General features: G+C 49.5%; 1 protein-coding gene across 2 annotated transcripts in view; it reads left to right on the top strand.

The window, feature by feature from the left end:
- Positions 1-342: 342 nt before the first annotated feature.
- The window catches only part of CSRP2 (cysteine and glycine rich protein 2), a 51,518-nt gene continuing 45,585 nt past the window's right edge, over positions 343-6,275 (top strand). The window contains exon 1 of one of the 2 annotated variants that reach the window (XM_075344919.1): positions 343-437. The gene's annotated coding sequence lies outside the window, so the exon portion shown is untranslated. The remainder of the gene's footprint in view (positions 438-6,275) is intronic. The other variant, XM_075344920.1, reaches the window with a different exon arrangement.

Raw genomic sequence — 6,275 nt, 5'->3', positions numbered from 1 at the left:
AAATGTGATTCCAGCCTTAAAAACCACGTCCGTGTCGCCTGTGTGCAGCGCCCTTTTCTCGCACCCATTGACTAGTATTGGTGAGGTGCGCAGGCACATGCAGCAAGCTGTGATTTGCCCCGTACGCTGAATTTTGCAGAGGGTACACTAGTAGCAGTTGTGCTCTGCCCTATTGTTGAACATTGGTGCGGGTGGTTGCGATTTTTTACCGCACTGCACGCGCAGATGTGACTGAACCTCTGAGAATTTCTGCTATGAGGACGCGGTGGCGTCACGTGACGAGAGACCTGAGCGTATGTGGCACAGCCGGAGCTCACATCTCCCCCTCCCTACACTTCACATGTTCCCGGGCCCCGCCCATCCCCGCACTGTAGTATCAGCCGTGCACGGCCACCTACGCCTCAGTGTACAGCAGGGCAGCCGGTGGCCGCGGACTGGTGAGTGCTGGGTCTGTCTCTATACACGTCTGGTCCCGGTATGGCCGGCTCCGGGAGGGTTCTTAGTACCTTGCATTCACCTCCTGGCGCCATTGTTCTGGTGGGTGTCAGTTCCTACTTCATTACTTCTATCTGCCTGTGTGTGTGGACGGGGAGACCTGCCACCTCCAGGCACCGCCTGCACAGACGGCTCTGCACTAGGGAATTGTCTGCAGTGCAGTCCCATCAGGGACCAAGACTTGTGAGAAGCTCTGATCTTATTAATGGGAAGATGTGGCTAGTTATTACAAGGGGCGGTGATTGGTTCACACTGGGTGTACAGGTGATCAGCAATACCCGGGTGTGAATGGACAGCTGGAATAGAAAACTGTATAAAGGGGGAGAACACGCATGCTAAGAAATCCCAATTATTGTGACATGGAAATGAGCTAATCTATCAGTAGCGCAGGGGGGTCGCCCTCTGGTGGCCGGCGCAGGGGGGTCGCCCTCTGGTGGCCGGCGCAGGGGGGTCGCCCTCTGGTGGCCGGCGCAGGGGGGTCGCCCTCTGGTGGCCGGCGCAGGGGGGTCGCCCTCTGGTGGCCGGCGCAGGGGGGTCGCCCTCTGGTGGCCGGCGCAGGGGGGTCGCCCTCTGGTGGCCGGCGCAGGGGGGTCGCCCTCTGGTGGCCGGCGCAGGGGGGTCGCCCTCTGGTGGCCGGCGCAGGGGGGTCGCCCTCTGGTGGCCGGCGCAGGGGGTCGCCCTCTGGTGGCCGGCGCAGGGGGGTCGCCCTCTGGTGGCCGGCGCAGGGGGGTCGCCCTCTGGTGGCCGGCGCAGGGGGGTCGCCCTCTGGTGGCCGGCGCAGGGGGGTCGCCCTCTGGTGGCCGGCGCAGGGGGGTCGCCCTCTGGTGGCCGGCGCAGGGGGGTCGCGCTCTGGTGGCCGGCGCAGGGGGGTCGCCCTCTGGTGGCGCTCATCCAGTGCTGGTTACTGGCAATTCCAATTTGTCATTACATGTAAAATTGTCATTATACAGCGTCCCCTTTTGTGATTCAAATGTTTTTATTGATTTGGTAATAATCTGTAAACCTCATGTGTATGTAAATAGTATAGGTTTATACAAAATAACAATGTACATTATTTTTATCCTTAAAGGACAGGCATGTTCTCCACTTTTTGGCACAGCTAACTTTTAATAAATCTCTTCCATTGTCTCGTGTGTGCCAAAACGTAGGAGAACGTCTTGTCCTATAAAACGTGGGCGGGTCCTTGGAGGAATCCCATATGCATTGTCTTCACTAATAATGAAGCGTCTTGTGTAATTGTGTAACCTTTCTGTAGAAATACAATCGCTTTCTTCTTCATCTGAACTCGTGATCTCCTTTTTATGCTACAACTAAAGGGCAATGTGGGTTAGACGCTCACGACACTGACCCTAAAATCCCACTGTCCCGCTATGGTGCACCTAACAATATCCTGGCTTCCTGATCCCCTGCTTTATGTAGGCCTAGGAATTATCGAAGACACCCTTTTAATAATTGTATTGCCCATATTTTTTGTAGAGAAAAACAACTTTCTGGATAAAATTCATAATTAAGGGTGGTATACACCAGAAATGCGTTGATTGCTGTCAGATCGGGGGTATTTTTTATTTTTTTTTTTTCTCCTTTTTATAGCGCATATTTTTTCTGTCTGTATTGCAACATGATCTAAAACACTGTATATTGTGTATTTAAGAATTTCCACCACACACACTTTGCTTAATGCATGCAGTGAATGTAACATTGCATTTTCAGAATTTAGACAAACTTGTAAGGCTACTTTCACACTTGCATCGTTTGGCATCCGTCACAATGCGTTGTGTGACGGATGCGTTGTAAATTGTGTGATTAATAAAGGCAACAGATTCCAGTGAAATAACATGTTGCGTTAAGGCCCCGTTACATGCAGCGATATCGCTTGCAAACGTACCCGCCACCGTCGTTTGTGCATCACGGGCAAATCACTGCCCGTGGCGCACAATATCGTTAGGAGCCGTCACACGTACTTACCTGCCTAGCGACGGCGCTGTGGCCGGCGAACCGCCTCCTTTCTAAGGGGGAGGTTTGTTTGGTGTCACTAAGCGGCCACCCAATAGAAGCGGAGATAAGCGGGACGTAACATCCCGCCCACCTCCTTACTTCCTCATTGCCGGCGGCCGCAGGTAAGCTGTAGTTCGTCGTTCTCGAGGTGTCACATGAAGCGATGTGTGCTGGAATGACGAACCACGTGTCAACAATGGATGATTTGGTGAGTATTTTCCATCGTTAATGGTCGCTCCTTGCTGTCACACGCAACGACATTACTAACGATGCTGGATGTGCGTCAGGGAATCCGTGACCCTGGTGATATATCGTTAGATACGTTGTTGCGTGTAACGGGGCCTTTCGTTTTCTTTAGCCAAGAGAGACAGAGCCCCCCTCATCACCGCGCACACGCAGGCACTAGCGCCCCCCTCATCACCGCGCACACGCAGGCACTAGCGCCCCCGCCTCAGCACACCGGCATTACCTCAGTGACATCCCCGCTGACAGCGCAATTCACTTCAATTGCTGCGTGGAGCTGACAGAGAGTGGTCATGGTCTGTGGCCGCTCCTGTCAGCTTCATGTAGCAGAGCTGAAAGCGTCATGGGACCTCTGTGGATTACATCGGACCTGGAGGGGTATGTGGGGATTTTAATAAAGTGGTGAAAGAGGGTGTGGTTTACTTTGTGTTTTTTTTGTTTTTTTTTGTCTTTTATTCCAAATAAAGGATTTTTCGGTGTTTGTGTTTACTTTCACTTACAGGTTAATCATTGGGGGTGTCTCATAGACGCCTGCCATGATTAACCTAGGACTTAGTGGCAGCTATGGGCTGCCATTAACTCCTTTTTACCCCGATTGCCACCGCAACAGGGCAATTCGGGATGAGCCGGGTAGAGTCCCGGGACTGTCGCATCTAATGGATGCGGCAATTCCGGGCGGCTGCTGGCTGATATTTTTAGGCTGGGGAGCTCCCCATAATGTGCTGCTCCCCAGAATCTGCCACCATAGACAATCATTAGACACCTTGAAGGATTCTAACGGAGTCCATCAAGGTGCGTTGTTTTAATGATACAAAAAACGCTACATGCAGTGTTCCATCCGCCCGCCACTGCGTCAAAATAACGACTCAGCGAAAGCAACGCAGACAGTTGCATCACAGTGCGTTGACAATACAAGTCTATGGAGAATAGCGCAGTTTAACGGACTGCACTATTTTCCATAGCAGCGGATTGCGCTGAACACAAGTGTGAAAGTACCCTAATATGCAACTTTTTTTTTTTTTTTTTAGTGCTCAGGAATAAAAAAAACACAATATTCCCTTCTATAGCACAAATACCCTGGAGTAGAAGCTAAAAAGTGACAAATTCGGCATATTTGTGTTATCAGTGACCAGAAGAGTGGGCGTGGGAGATGAGTGGGTGTGACTACCCGAGCTTAGTTAACATTAATAAAGTCCACATAGGCATGTAGTTTTTTATAATAGAAGCCCCAGGGGTCTGGGGGTAAGAAGTCCTCCCTTGCTTAATCAAAGCGGAATATTTGGTAGACGTGGTCTGATACGGGCTGCCTGTCGGGCCATGCCCACCAAGATGGATATCACACCCACCAGTTAATCAGCAAGTGTGCTGCCTTAATATTGCAAGGGGGGCGTCAAACCCCCTCTTGTGGGGGTCTTACCCCCAGACCCCCGCTTCTATTATAAACAACTCCATGCGTATGTGGACTTAACATTCACTTCTAACTAAGCTTGGGTGGTCACGCCCACTATCTCATCTCCTGCCCACTGTCATCTCCTCCTGCCCACTTACTTTTGATCCCCTGACAATACAAGTATGCCACAAATCCTGCCCCCCCCCCCCAAAAAAAAAAGCCCTAGCATGACTTTACAGGATTTTGGACTATGCTTGATATATAAACCCTAGTTACAGTCAGGTCTGGTGTTAGGGTGAGTCAAATTTCACAATTTCTCAGGGCCCCACACTTTTATGGGCCCCAGCAGTTGTATTCTGCGGTACAGATTGTTTAAGGACCTTTGACTTCACCAGAGGCCTCTAAATTGTAGTAGTCTAAAAGAACTGAACAGGAGACAGGCTGGTATGCAGGACTGGCATTAGGGGGGTGACAGAGCAAACTGGAAACTTCATGGGGCCCCCTTCTCCTAAGGGTCCCAGGGTTTATATCATAACACTGCAAGAGGACCTTTGTTACATCAGGTCATGTGACCAAAGGTCATTATGGGAATCTAAAGCTGAAGTGGAGACAGGCTGGTATGTACAGTGGTTGGATAGAGAATACATACCTTTTTTAGATAGAGGGATGGATGGAAAGATGAGATATTAATATACAGCGCCACACACAAACATGTTACACACAAGGTTTGGAGGATTATGTTGATGTTCCAGAATGCAATATCATCATATTTGAATAAATGTTGACTTTTATATACTGGGGTTTTTTTTTTTTTTGTTTTTTTTTTTGTTTTTTTGGGGGAGGGGGTTGAAGAATACATTTGGATTGTTATTAGTAGGGGAAAAAAAACAAGACATCCCCTGAAAATAAGCTCTAGCCCATTTTTAGGAGCAACATAATATAAGACCCTGTCTTATTTTTGGGGAAACATGGTATAATAAAGGTGATATTTAAAGTGCACAATCTGTCTTTATCATGTGGACACTGATAGGAGTTCAGAAGAATTGGTTTCACTTAAATGCTACATGCGCACGCTGCGTTTTTGGCTGCAGTTTTGTTGTCAGAACTTTCTGACTTCCCAGCAAAGTCTGAGAAGTCAGATTTGTCATGCGCACATTGCAGTTTTTGTCAGCGTTTTTTGTCAAAAGTTTGTGACCAAAAAAATGCAGCATGTTCATTCTTCCTGCGTTTTTGTCAACATTTGTCACAAACTGAGCAAAAACGCATATTGTGAAAACGCAGCAAAAACGCACCTATAATTACAAGCATTTTTTGTGACCTTTCCACGCTCTCTCTGACAACGGGCAGTTTTGGCTGCAGTTTGTGAGCACAAAAAGATGCAGCGCGCGCATGTAGCCAAAGGGAGTCTTAAGGGGGCTTTACACGGTAGCGATATCGCTAGCAATTTGTAGCGATAGTGAACGTGTAAGTACCCGCCCCCGTCGCGCATGCGATTGTTTGTGATCGCTGCCGTAGCGAACATTATCGCTACGACAGCCTCACACATACTTACCTGGTCGGCAGCGTCGCTGTGACTGCCGAACAATCCCTCCTTCAAGGGGGAGGGACGTTCGGCATCACAGCGACGTCACCGCAACGTCACTAAGCGGCCGGCCAATCAAAGCGGAGGGGCGGAGATGAGCAGGACGTAACATCCCGCCCACCTCCTTCCTTCCGCATTGTGGCCGGCGGCAGGTAAGGAGACGTTCCTCGCTCCTGCGGTGTCACACATAGCGATGTGTGCTGCCGCATGAGCGACAAACCACCTGGATAAACAACCCTTACCGATTTTTTGAGTTTGGGACGACCTCTCCATGGTGAACGATTTTCACCGTTTTTGAGGTCGCTGCTCAGTGTCACACGCTGCGATATCGTTAATGACGCCGGATGTGCGTCACTAACAACTTGACCCCGACGACAAAATATTAATGATATCGTAGCGTGTAAAGCCCCCTTTAGTATTATCAACCCCCTTCACAAGTAGTCTATATGGGCATGTAGGTCATAGAAAGCGGAGTAAAATGATACCTTGATATCTGCAATCTGATGTCAGAGATATAAGAAAAAAGTGATATGTAAATGAGCTGCTGCTATCTAGGTTCGGCCCATAGAT

This window comes from Anomaloglossus baeobatrachus, chromosome 4, assembly GCF_048569485.1.
Source record: "Anomaloglossus baeobatrachus isolate aAnoBae1 chromosome 4, aAnoBae1.hap1, whole genome shotgun sequence".
In the NCBI taxonomy this organism is placed as follows: Eukaryota; Metazoa; Chordata; class Amphibia; order Anura; family Aromobatidae; genus Anomaloglossus; species Anomaloglossus baeobatrachus.
Note: the sequence above shows the minus strand (reverse complement) of the source record. Positions and strands in the feature narration are given on the sequence as shown.